Here is a 12650-nt window from a genome sequence, read left to right as displayed (position 1 = left end):
TCTGTACCACTTGAGGTATATGTTTAGTTTTTTTACATATCTTCTAAGAAGCTCAGTTTTGCGGTTTTGATTTCAGGTTGCAAACATTTAAATTGTGCACAGCAACAGGTTCTCAGTTCTGCCAGTTCCTTTATGCTCCTGTAATCGGCTAACTGTGGATTTGATGTCAAGTATGCATGTTACCTTATGTGTATTTAATCATGAAACTTAATTTTTGCACACTTGTTTGTACTGTTTTCTTTGAAATAAAAGTGACTAATTTTGTCATAAAAGATAAATAAAAGGAATAAGAAAACAAAACATATATTGCCACAAGAACTACAGCTCAATAATTTTTCAAGAGTTCCACAACCGGTTCCAGGAGGCCTCCCCCTTAACTACAGTTCCAGGGATTTGAAGCCTTCTGACACCAGCACAGAAATGGTACACAGATTCGTGCTGGCAAAATACCCCAACAACAAATCAACTACAAAATGGAGCAGAGAGGTCTCTTGCTTTGTATGGCTTGTCTGGAAGGGTTTTGGTATAGAGTCTTAATGCAGTACCTCAGTATACTACAGTATACTCCCACATAAGCATAACTGTGTGTGTATACCCCCACACAAACAAGCATAACTGTGTGTGTATACCCCCACATAAACAAACATGACTGTGTGTGTATACCCCCACATAAACAAACATGACTGTGTGTGTATACTCCCACATAAACAAGCATAACTGTGTGTGTATACCCCCACATAAACAAACATGACTGTGTGTGTATACTCCCACATAAACAAGCATAACTGTGTGTGTATACTCCCACATAAACAAACATGACTGTGTGTGTATACCCCCACATAAACAAACATGACTGTGTGTGTGAGTATATTGTAGTTGCCTTTAGACAGACCAGAAGACCCATTACAGGTCATCGGATCCCATCACAGAGGGTTGTGAGCCACCATGTGGTTGCTGGGAATTGAACTCAGGACCGCTGGAAGAGCAGTCAGTGCTCTTCAACACTGAGCCAGGAGTGATAGTGCACACCTTTAATCCTAGCACTTGGGAAGCAGTGGCTGGAGGATCTCTGTGACTTTGAAGCCAACCAGGAGAGTTCAGGTTGCTTCAATTCTGCATTCAAGGGCCTATGCATAAAACAGTCAGCTCTGCCGACTCCCCACTGAAAGACACTTCCTTCACAAGTCCTTACTGCTTTGGAAGAAACAATTTCTGGTAATTGTTGGCTTACTTAAAACGTACCTATTGAGCCCGGCAGTGGTGGCACACTCCTTTAATCCCAGCACTTGGGAGGCAGAGGCAGGTGGGTTTCTGAGTTCACGGCCAGCCTGGTGTATCTATAGAGTGAGTTTCAGGACAGCCAGGGCTACACAGAGAAACCCTATCTCAAAAAACCGAACAAAACAAAACAAACCCATTGACTTCTTCGGGAAAACACCAAATGGTGGATAATGCCGGTGCAGCAGAAGGACCCAGAGAACCCCGGGGGGTGGGAGTCAGGTGGGCCAGGATTAGGAGGCCAGAGCGGCTTCTGTGGAGGATTTGGCAGCAGTCTTAGGGGTTGCGGTCGTGGTCGAGGCCGTGGTCAAGGCCTAGGGGCTCATGGAGGTAAAGCTGGAGTGGATCCCCAGCTGGGCGTCGTGGCACACGCCTTTAATCCCAGCATTCGGGAGGCAGAGGCAGGCGGATTTCTGAGTTCTGGGCCACCTAGTTAAGGACATGAAGATCAAGTCCTTCAAGATCTACCTGTTCTCCCTGCCCATTATGGAGTCTGAGATCATTGACTTTTTCCTGGGTGCACCCCTAAAGGATGAGGTTCTGAAAATCATGCCAGTGCAGCGGACCAGGTTCAAGGCATTCATCGCTACTGGGGACTACAATGGTCACGTTGGTCTTGGTGTTAAGAGCTCCAACTAGATCGCCACTGCCATCCGAGGGGCCATCATCTTGGCCAAGCTTTCCATCGTCCCTGTGCGGAGAGGCTACTAGGGGAACAAGATTGGCAAGCCCCACACTGTTCCAGGCAAGGTGACAAGCCGCTGTGACTCTGCTGATACGACTCATCCCTGCCCCCAGAGGCACTGGCATTGTCTCTGCTCCTGTGCCCAAGAAGCAACTGATGATAGCCAGTTTAGATGACTGCTCCACTTCAGCCAGGGGCTGCACTGCCACCCTGGGCAACTTTGCCAAGGCTACCTTTGATGCCATCTCCAAGACCTACAGCTACCTGACCCCTGACCTCTGGAAAGAGACTGTGTTCACCAAGTCTTCTTATCAGGAATTCACTGCTCATGTAGTGAAAACCTACACCAGAGTCTCTGTTCAGAGGACCCAGGCTCCAGCTGTGGCTACCACATAAGGGTTTTTATACAAGAAAAATAAATGAATTAAGTCTGCTAAAACAACAACAACAACAAAATGTACCCATTGTACCAGGTGAGAAAAGCTCATTTCTTTCATAAACTAGTGTGTACCCTGCCTAATGCCAGCTGAATGTTCTGAAGACAGTTTACATGTGTGCCTGTATGAAGAGGCCCTACTGAGCTTCACAGTTTATACATCCATGCCTGCAAAGTTACCATTCGAATTTCTGCAGCTGGGAGAGGATGTCTGTCCTTATCCTGGACTATTTTTCTTAATACACTAAGATCCTCAATATCCCAGATCTGAAGAGATGTCTCTGTGCTTAAGAACCTATACTTGCAGGGCGTGGTGGCGCATGCCTTTAATCCCAGCACTCAGGAGGCAGAGGCAGGCGGATTTCTGAGTTCGAGGCCAGCCTGGTCTACAAAGTGAGTTCCAGGACAGCCAGGGCTATACAAAGAAACCCTGTCTCGAAAAACCAAAAAAAAAAAAAAAAAAAAAAAAAAAAAAAAAAAAAAAAAAAAAAAAAAAAAAGAACCTATTTTATATGGACGGCTTTTGGATTGTCTGAGATATAAATTTATCCTGGCGTTGTTTTAAAAATGTTTGAGTGTGTGTGTGTGAATGGAACTGGTCTGCTTGCTCAGTGCAGGCTAGGAATGATCCTGTTGAGGCAGTTTGGCCAGCGAGTGCATTTCCCTGAGAGATCCAGCCTGACGTGGGACTGTGAGATCTGACATGCCACATGTAGATGAGGGAGGCTGTTTCCTTTAGGAGGTGGAAACCTGTGTGATTAGAGGAGATAGTGGGTTGGCATCTAGTTTGACCAAGGGTCTGGACAGTCAGGGTAGCAAATTGACAGCATATGCACTGTCTGAAAAGAGGTTAAGGGACCCCTTGACTTCCTCTGGGACCCCTTAACCTTTCTACTGCAGAGAGTGATGGGGCATCTCTCAGAATTGTAGAATAGGGAGTTCATCCTCAGGGGAGTAGTATATTACTGCTGCAGCACCCCTCTTTCCTCCATCAGTAAATATTGAGGGGGCTCTGCAATGGAAACTTCTAGTTTCTTTGGAAAGTTACTTATGTCAAATGTCTCCCTGGGGTACACAGGTGAAAGGGTCTCGCTAAAAGCAAACACGTAGCTGGGTCGTGGTGGTGCACGCCTTTAATCCCAGCACTTGGGAGGCAGAGGCAGGCAGATTTCTGAGTTCAATGCTGGCCTGGTCTATAAAGTGAGTTCCAGGACAGCCAGGGCTACACAGAGAAACCCTGTTTGGGGGGGAGGGGGGAGCAAACACATGAAAGACTGTTTTCCTGAAGCAGCCACAGGTGAAAGGATGTTTGGATATAGCAAACACATGAATGAAAGGACCCGTGATGAGGGAGTATAAACATGGTGCCACAGACAGTGGGAGCTTTCCTTTGGTTTGCTCTGCCTCGCTATTCTTCACTAATGACACGGATGCATTGGCCTACCTTACAACTCATTGCTGAGCTCAACTTGTGGTAACTCAGCCATTGAGAGAAACTCCTCCAAGAACAGCTCATGAGGTTCTTGAGGCAGCTTGCCACTTGTGAGGCCTCACCTCAGGCCAGTTGGCAAGCCTGGCATTTTCTTCAGGATTGAACTACAGCTGCCTGGTGTCTACTTGCTGAAAAGACTGGACTGTGGCTGCTGGTTTGTGCCTGGTGTTGGCCTGCCTAGAGGACTGGTCTGCAGCTGCTGCATCATATTTGGTGTCTGCTATGGGACTGAACTGCTGCTGCCCAGGAAGATCAAGCTCTCAAACTCACCCTCAAAGAAAACTACTGACAAGCAGGTCCACTTCCCCCATATCTGAATAACTTTTCTCTTCCACCACCTCTGCTGGGTGGTAGGCTAGAGGAGAGATTGAACCCTTATTAAAAGTAGGTTGCAATTTTTTTTTTCCCAGGATGAAGAGATGGCTCAGCGGTTAAGAGGACTGACTGCTTTTCCAGAAGTCCTGAGTTCAAATCCCAGTGCTCACATGGTGGCTCACAACCATCTCTAGTGGGGTCCAGTGCCCACTTCTGGTGTGCTAAGACAGTGTTAGTGTACTCATATAAATTTTAAAAACTTTTTTTTTTTTGCCTATAGGGCTCCAATTATGTTTTGTTTTGTTTTTTTAAATAGTTTGGGAGCAGCCATTGCAACAAAGGGAGGACAGAGGTCCATTTTTCGTCAGGATAATGGTTGTTAATTTGTCCTGGGAATCCTATTAAGCTGATAGCAAAGGGGGAGTGAGTTTTGATTAGACATTAAATATTGGCAAGGGAAAAAGAGGGTGACAAGAATGTCAGGTTCTTTGCCAAAGTTTGTAGGGCCCTGTCCCTGCCATTTTTAATCATATTAACTAGTACACCTCATTTAGAATTCTAGGTACACTACCCCTTGGGGTGTGGAGCCATTTCAGCACACCCTGGGGTTGATATGGGGCTCCCACGAGTTTAGGGGAGGAATTAAAGATAAGGAGCTGTATGGGCATTGTTGGGTCATATCTGACAAGAGCCATGTCTTTTATAGCTGCATTAACAGAATTTAGAGCTTGGATTGTGTCCTCAGGAGGATGGCTTTTTATACCAGTTGAGCAGTTTTGTTTCGAGTTGGGGTTAACATTAACAGGGAATAATGTGTGGGTGTTTTGGGATTCTGGCTTCACCTAGCAGTCCTTAGTAGAATGGGAGGAAGAGTTTGTTTTTGCAACAGAGTCATGAAAATTACAAAACTGTGGCATAGTAGAGAGTGGAGTGTGGGGAGCTGTGGGGTTATGTGGGTTTTTATCTATGTTTTTGGTAGGTTTCTGGCTTTGTTCGCTTAGGGAGGAGGGAAGATGAAGTGTGTAGTTTCTACTATCCTGCTTTAGGCTCCGGATAGACCACACTACCAGCCACTACTCTGGTTGCCTTGGATCTGAGGATGAAAGACACACACACACACTCTGCTTGCTCATCTTTAACCTGCCTTACAGCTCAGTGGCTGGGGTCTTCTAAGCCTCCCCCGTTAGTGTGCCTTTTCCTTTACTCCTTCCTCAGCACCCATGTCTGCCCTCAGCTTAGCTGCCCACTTAGCCTTCTCCTTGCTCAGCACCTGTGTCTGCCCTCAGCTTAGTTGAATTTCTTTTTTTTAATTTAAGTATATGAGTATTCTGTTGCTGTCTTCAGACACACCAGAAGAGCGCATCAGATCCCATTACAGATGGTTGTGAGCCACCATGTGGTTGCTGGAATTTGAACTCAGGACCTCTGGAAGAGCAGTCAGTGCCCTTACCCACTGAGCCATCTCTCCAGCCCTTAGTTCAATTTCTAATCTCCCACCTGGAGAAGAAGCCAATGGCCATTCCACCCGGCATCTCACATGGCTGGTGACTCTCTCTCCCTCCAAAGCATGGTGAATCCCTTTCCTTCTTCTGTGTCTCCTAGCCTGCCTGCAGGGAAACTGGTAGTCCCACCTCTTCCATCCAGTCATTGGGATTCCTCAGGGGTCCAAAAAAGCTAAGCCTTCCCATAGATTTTAGTACTGGCAGCCACCTGGTATCTTTAGCTGGCTGCTGTTGTACCAGGGTTTGTTGTTGTTCTGTTGTTTTAAGAAGTTACAGAGTCTTTGGCAATGCCTGTTAGGGGCTGTCATGTTTTAGCAAGGGGCTAAAGGGACCTTCTGTCCACACCAGAGAGTAGCTCTGGCAAGAAATCATCAGTTGTCCAAATCCATATGATGGCACCGACTGGAAGCACAGCAGGAGAAGTGAAGTTGCTTTTCTCCAGAGTTGGGAGGGAGAGGGGCTCACCTTCAGTGTCCAATCAGAGGTCTTGTTGAATTTGCATGGGTATCAGTTGCAGCTGTTCTGGTCCCATGACCACCAGATGCTGGTCTTTGTACAGGGACTTACATAGCCTGCTGGAAATCCTTCGCCCGGCCAGCAGGAGTAAAAAGTCTCTCGGGGCTCGGACATGGTCAGAATGACCAGTGTTATGGCTCTCTGTGAGGAAGCTGGAGCAAGGCAGGGAGGTTGCCGGGCCGGGCCTCTTCCACAGCTAGAAGCCAAAGTCAGAGCCTTCAAGATCCAGTGACGAAAACTTTGGGATAGGAAACTTTCCCCTAGAATGTTACAGCCCAATAAGACAGGCACTTTCAGATGATCTTTGGTAAAATAACTCATGCGCTTTATTCCTCATGGACAGCGACCTTATAAACATTCTGGGGTGTGGTGGAATCCAGGGGTAGGTGCTTTCCTATTGACTCAGGGATGCTCTATCTATATGGGGAAGGGCTTCAGGTGTTGTCTCTACTTGATTGTCATGGTCTTCCTAATGGGGATGTCACTTGGTCATGTGTCCCCAGAACTAGTTTGAACACCTGCTGCTCTCAATTATGAGCTTTATTGGGGTTCTGAACTTTACCAGTTCTTCTGTGGTGGCACAGTCCACTGCCCCACATCTGACCTGTATATTTCCTCCATCAGTCACTGTAGGAAAAGAATCAAACCCACCTCTCTGAATGTCCATCACTTGCAGCCTCCTAGGAAGAAGGGAGGAGCGTCCTGAAGAGGAGCATGCTTGCTGTCTATCCCTCTGGATATTGCCTGTGCTAACATCCTAGTGATCTCCATATGGGAGTGGCTTCTCTGACTCTGGAAATCATTCTTGTCACCTGAGACTTTCTCGGTTGGAATATACATGACAGCAGCAAGCCTTGTCATCCTTGTCTTCAGTTATGTGGTAGTTGTGTCCCACCACAATGAGAATTTGACAAAGGACCAGATGAAGGAAGGAGGACAGAGCATTCCCTTATGTGACTCCCAGACTTTGGAATTGGCTAGCACCAGAGTATAATATTGGCTTTTTTTTTTTAAGGCTTATTTCATGAATGTGACTATATTGTTGCTGTCTTCAGACACACCAGAAGAGGGTGTCAGATCCCATTACATCCATTACAGATGGTTGTGAGCCATCATGTGGTTGCTGGGAATTGAACTCAGGACTTCTGGAAGAGCAGTCAGTGCTCTTAACCTCTGAGCCATCTCTCCAGGCCCTGGCTTTGGTTTTTTAAACTCTATTTTTGTTTGTTTGTTTGTTTTTTGTTTTTTTTTTTTCGAGACAGGGTTTCTCTGTGTAGCCCTGGTTTTTCTGGAACTCACTCTGTAGACCAGATTGGCCTCAAACTCAGAAATCTGCCTGCCTCTGCCTCCCAAGTGCTGGGATTAAAGGCATGCGCCACCACTGCCCAGCTAAACTCTACTTTTAATATGAGTTCTTAAACGCTTTAACCTCTTTTCTAGCCCACCACCCACCAGAGTTAGTGTGAAAGAAAGGTTATTAGGATACAGGGGAACTGGGCCTATTGAGAAATTGCTCTTTGGTTCAGTTCAAAATCATCAGTTCAGTTCCCAGGAGGCAGCAGCAGCAGCAGCAGCAGCAGCAGCAGCAGCACAATCTACCCAACGCCCTGCATGAATCGGCCAGCCATCTAGGTCAGTAGAGTCGGGATAGCAAACAATACAGCAGCAGTGGCATTACCTAGCAGGAACAGCCAGGCCTCCGCCGAGTCAGCACGAGCAAGCAGGGGCAACCAGGACCACACCAGGAGAAATTCTTTGCTGTCCCCCTCTCAGCAAAGTGAAGAGCAGCAAAGACACATTACCAAGAAGTGTTGAAAAGCTGGCTATGCAAGCAATCTTCCCTCACTGTTTGTTGAGTCCTATTTATACTCCCTCCAAACATCACGTATCCTCCACAGGCCTTGCCTCACCATGTGTCTTGCCTCAGCACGTGAGTCTGTATCAGCTGACATCACTCTGCCAATCAGCCTGAGTCCATGGAAGGGGTAGAGTACCATCACAAGTTTTTTAATGAGTTTCTCTCTATAGAGTCACGACAAACAGAGTTCAGCTATGCAGTGTAAGGTGAACCAATACATGTAATGGTGTTAGCAAAGAATCCTTCATCCCATGTCCTTTCACGTGCTTGCTTTAGCAAAACATCCTTTCACCTGTGCTCACTTCAGAAAAATCCTCCTTCATGTGTTTGCCACAGCAAAACACCATCAACACAACTGACTTTCCAAAGAAACCATGTTTCCTCTTCACTGTAACTACACAGAACCTGATATCCTAGGCCTGGACCTTATAATCTGAACATTAAAACGTACAAATAAAAATAGCATTTTAGTCTTGAAAAACCAAAAAAAAAAAAAAAGCATTTTAATTGCTTAAAATAGAACAAAAGTAAGAACCCCCAAAGGTCTGATTTGTTCCTGTTTTCTGTGGCACTGTAGAAAGTTCATTCATGGGGCCCATATCGTCAGGAGCTGACTCTCATCTCCTTTGTTCTCTTCTTCCCAGAGCTGAAGGTCTAGCTGCTCTTTCTGTGTCTCATATAGACTGCTGCAACTTGAACATATACAGAGGTGACTCGGGTGACTTAAGATTCATACCTTTTGTATACAAATACAATCTAGGCTGGCAAGATGGCTCAACCTGAGGTTGACACCCCCAGGAATCACATGGTTGGAAGAGAAAACCACCTCCTATTCTCTGTCTTCACATCCATGGCAATGCATGTCTGTGCACACACAGAAATAATGTGGGATTTTAAAACTTTTCTATTTATTTCTGTCCTACCCTTTTACCTGCACTGTTTCTCCCCATTGGGGGCTCACTTCCTTAGAGTTATGTATCCTGAGACACCACTTCCCTGACAATCTGGTCTCTGTTTCCCTTGTCTTTGTCCATGTCTTTGCTGGATCTGTTCCTGCTGTGATAGGATTATCCAGCCCCTCTGCTCCTCAACTTCACTTTTGTCTGGTATAACAGGGGATTCCCCTTTAGAAATACCACGCTCCATCCCTTCCACAACTACTGAAAGTCTCCCTAAGCCCTGCTTCCACTTTCACATCTTGTGTGTGGTCTGGTCCACTGAGTTTAATTATGGCTGCTTGCTTGAACACAGTGATTTACCAGTGGCTACACTACTAAAGAAAATGCCTCCCCTCCACATGCACTGCCCCAGAAACTGCTCCTCATCAGGCCTTCCCCATCCATAATAGTGTGTTGTGAATGGACCCATTTAAAAGATTCCAGATAGATGCTACAAACTCCAGCTAGCAGTACATATCAGACACCACATAAACCAGGTTCATCTGACAGCATGGTATGTACATTCAGGAAAGAGTCTCAGTGTGTGCACATATCATCACAGGAAGAACTCCATGTAGATTCCCACAGTTTTTAGAGCCCTGAGATTACCCAGTTATCACTCTTGAAAGAATGGCTATGTTAATGGCTGAAAAAGACATATTGGGTTGGCACTGAACCATACATTCTGGTAACCCCAGCACTTGGAGAGTGAATCAAGAGGACAAGAAATCCAAGGTTATCCTGGGATTCATAGCAGGTTTGAGATTAATTTGGGATCTATAAGGGGGCTGGAGAGTTGGCTCAGCTGTTAGGACCTCTCACTGCTCTTCCAGAGGACCTGTGTTAAGTCTCTAGCACCCATGTCAGATGAATCACAACCTACATGTCACCCTGCATGGCTCCAGGGGTGGACCTTACTGGGTCATGAAGGGTATGAAAAGAAGACGAATACACAGACACACAGGAAAGCTGGACCAGGTAGTCTGGGCTCTCTGATGAAGGAACCTTAGCACCCAGAAAACTCAGCATGTTTTTTATATAGTCAAACAGGGAGGCAGATTATTGAATACAGCTGAACTAGGAGGCAGTTTTAGGTAATCTTGCTCTGTAGGGAGCAGTCTTCAGGTTGTAAATATCTGTTGAACTCCATGGTGAATACTAGTTGCACACACGAACAGCAGCACATGGACCAGAAGGAAGGTTTTGCTACTTCTCTGAGCCTCACATGCCCAGTATGGATGGGGAGAGAGGCTCTGCCATTTTTCCATGGATCTGAGAGTCCTTGATATGGCTGGCTCATCTCAACAGGACACATACACTCAGAAGTTCACACATTCAAGACTTCCCCCACTCTCCATAACAGCTACATATAGCTCTGGCTGCAGAGACTCTGATAACCTCTTCTGACCTCCACTGACACTCCTACGCACATGTGGATGCACATGTATAGACATATACACATAGGTGAAAATAAACATTTAGGGCCAGTTCAGCGGCTCAATAGCTAAGAGTGATTACTGCTCTTGCAGAGACTAGCCATCCCCAGCAACCAAATGATAGCAATTCACAATCACTTGTAACTCTAGCTTCAGGGAATCCAGTCTTTCTTCTGGCTCCTGTGGACATCCACATTTACCCATACAGACACACACATATAAAAAATCAACACAGAACTGTAAAGATGGCTCAGAACATTTGCTGATCTTTCAGAGCACCCAGGTTCAATTCCCAGCACCCACACTGTGATAGCTAATGACTGCCCACACCCTCTTCTGGCTTGCAAAGGCATTGCACGCACAAATGGTGCAGTTACATATATGCAGGTGTCTTAGTTGGGGTTTTACTGCAGTGAACAGACACCATGACCAAGGACAGCATTTAATTGGGGCTGACATAGGTTCAGAGATTCAGTCTATTATCATCAAGGTGGGAGCATAGGAGCATCCAGACAGGCATGGGGCAGGCAGTGATGAGAGTTCTATGTCTTATGAGTCTTGGGAAAATAAACATCCAGAAGTGGTAGTGAATGTAAATGCATTTTGGAACACAGACTGTGTTTCAACTCTAAGGGAAGACTAGATGGTAATTGGAGTTGGGTCTGGGAAGCCAGAATTTCTATGCCCTTTACCCCAGAGACTCCTGGAAATACAATTCACTCTTTTTTTATATTGTTTAATATAGCACATGCTTTTAATCCCAGCACTTGGGACACAGAGGCAGGCAGATCTGTTTGAGACAACCTTGTCTACAGAGCAAGTTCCAGGAGAAACAGGGAAATCATTTTGAAAAAAAGAATCCATTTTAAGGCCATGTGTTTCTACTCAGATAGAAGAGTATAGTGGGACTCAGAAGTCATGGAGCCATACAGATCTGAGGGGAACGGTATCCCCGTGGAAGGGTGTGAGGAGTCACCCTCACAGTCACCATTACAAGATGGCGCTGACATCCGTTGCTCGTGGTGAAAAGCAAGTAGTGTGCACAGGCATCAGGGTATCTTTCCATTACCTGAGCCCTGCCTCTCCCGTGGCGTCATCTGGGCTGATCGTGGGCAGCCAATCTGGGTGGTACATGTCTCCAACTGTACTTCGCAGCCTATATAAGGGAAGGGTTTTCTGCTCTCTGGGTCTCCTCTCCTGAAGCTGATCATCTTCTTTAGCTTTATTGCAGAAGGATCCGAGTGTCCTGTGTGCGTTCTTGCTGGCGAGACGGTAGCGTGGGTCATCTGGTGCCAGAAACCCGGGATCAATATCGCCGGCATCGAGGAGAACCCCCGGAGACGGGGTGGATTTAGAACTTCAAGGAAAAGGTAAGTTCGGAGAAGTATGTCTGATCGTGAACCTCTTATCCCTTTTGATTTCGGTCTTAATCTAGATGCACCCTAGGAAGGGGCGGTAGAAGCTCTAGTCTTGGTTGCCCTGGCCCTCATTTTGTTTCTTATTGTTTCTTATTCTGTCCATCGAGGCTGGTGTTGAAATTTGAGGTGTGGTCAGTCCGATGTAGATAAGTGGCAGCACCGAGGTATCTTGTAAGCCTCCTGTAGATAAGGGAGCAGAGCACCGTGTTTACTTTCACTTTGCTTAAGGAGTGCCATAAGTCGGGCGTAGATCAGTCGCAGGCACTCACTCTATCATGGACTCCTCACAGTCAGTGATCACCGCGTTACAGGCAGTGCTAAAGCAACTCGACCTGCAGGTCGACTCCCGTATGCTGCAGAACTTTGTTAAGGAGGTGGATCGTGTTGTTCCCTGGTATGCCTGTTTGGGGTCTCTAACTGTAGCCTCATGGAATAAGCTAGGAAGGGACCTTGACCGTAAGCATGAAGAGGGAGACTTATGCCTGGACACCAGGCAATTTGGAAGCTGATAAAAAACTGTCTAGAGGATGAAACCTGCTGACCCGCCATTGTGGAGGGACAGGGAACACTAGAAGAGATTCAGGACAGTATGTCAGAAACCGAACAGAGCGAGAGAATGGGAGCTCGAAAAAAGAAAGACATGTCTAAGAAAAAGGGCCCTCCCCGGGATTCAGAAGGAAGGGGAGAGAGAAAGAAGGGCAGTGAAACTGAGCCCTCTACTAAGAAAAAGCCTTATACTAATCTTTATCCTATCCATGACTTGGAGGCCTTAGAGA

General features: G+C 46.3%; 1 pseudogene; it reads left to right on the top strand.

Annotated features, from left to right (window-relative positions):
- The first annotated feature begins 1532 nt into the window (after positions 1–1532).
- On the top strand, positions 1533–2359 carry LOC110311417 (annotated as a pseudogene).
- Positions 2360–12650: the final 10291 nt, after the last annotated feature.

The sequence above is a fragment of the Mus caroli genome, chromosome 16 (genome assembly GCF_900094665.2).
Source record: "Mus caroli chromosome 16, CAROLI_EIJ_v1.1, whole genome shotgun sequence".
NCBI classification, from domain to species: domain Eukaryota; kingdom Metazoa; phylum Chordata; class Mammalia; order Rodentia; family Muridae; genus Mus; species Mus caroli.
Note: the sequence above shows the minus strand (reverse complement) of the source record. Positions and strands in the feature narration are given on the sequence as shown.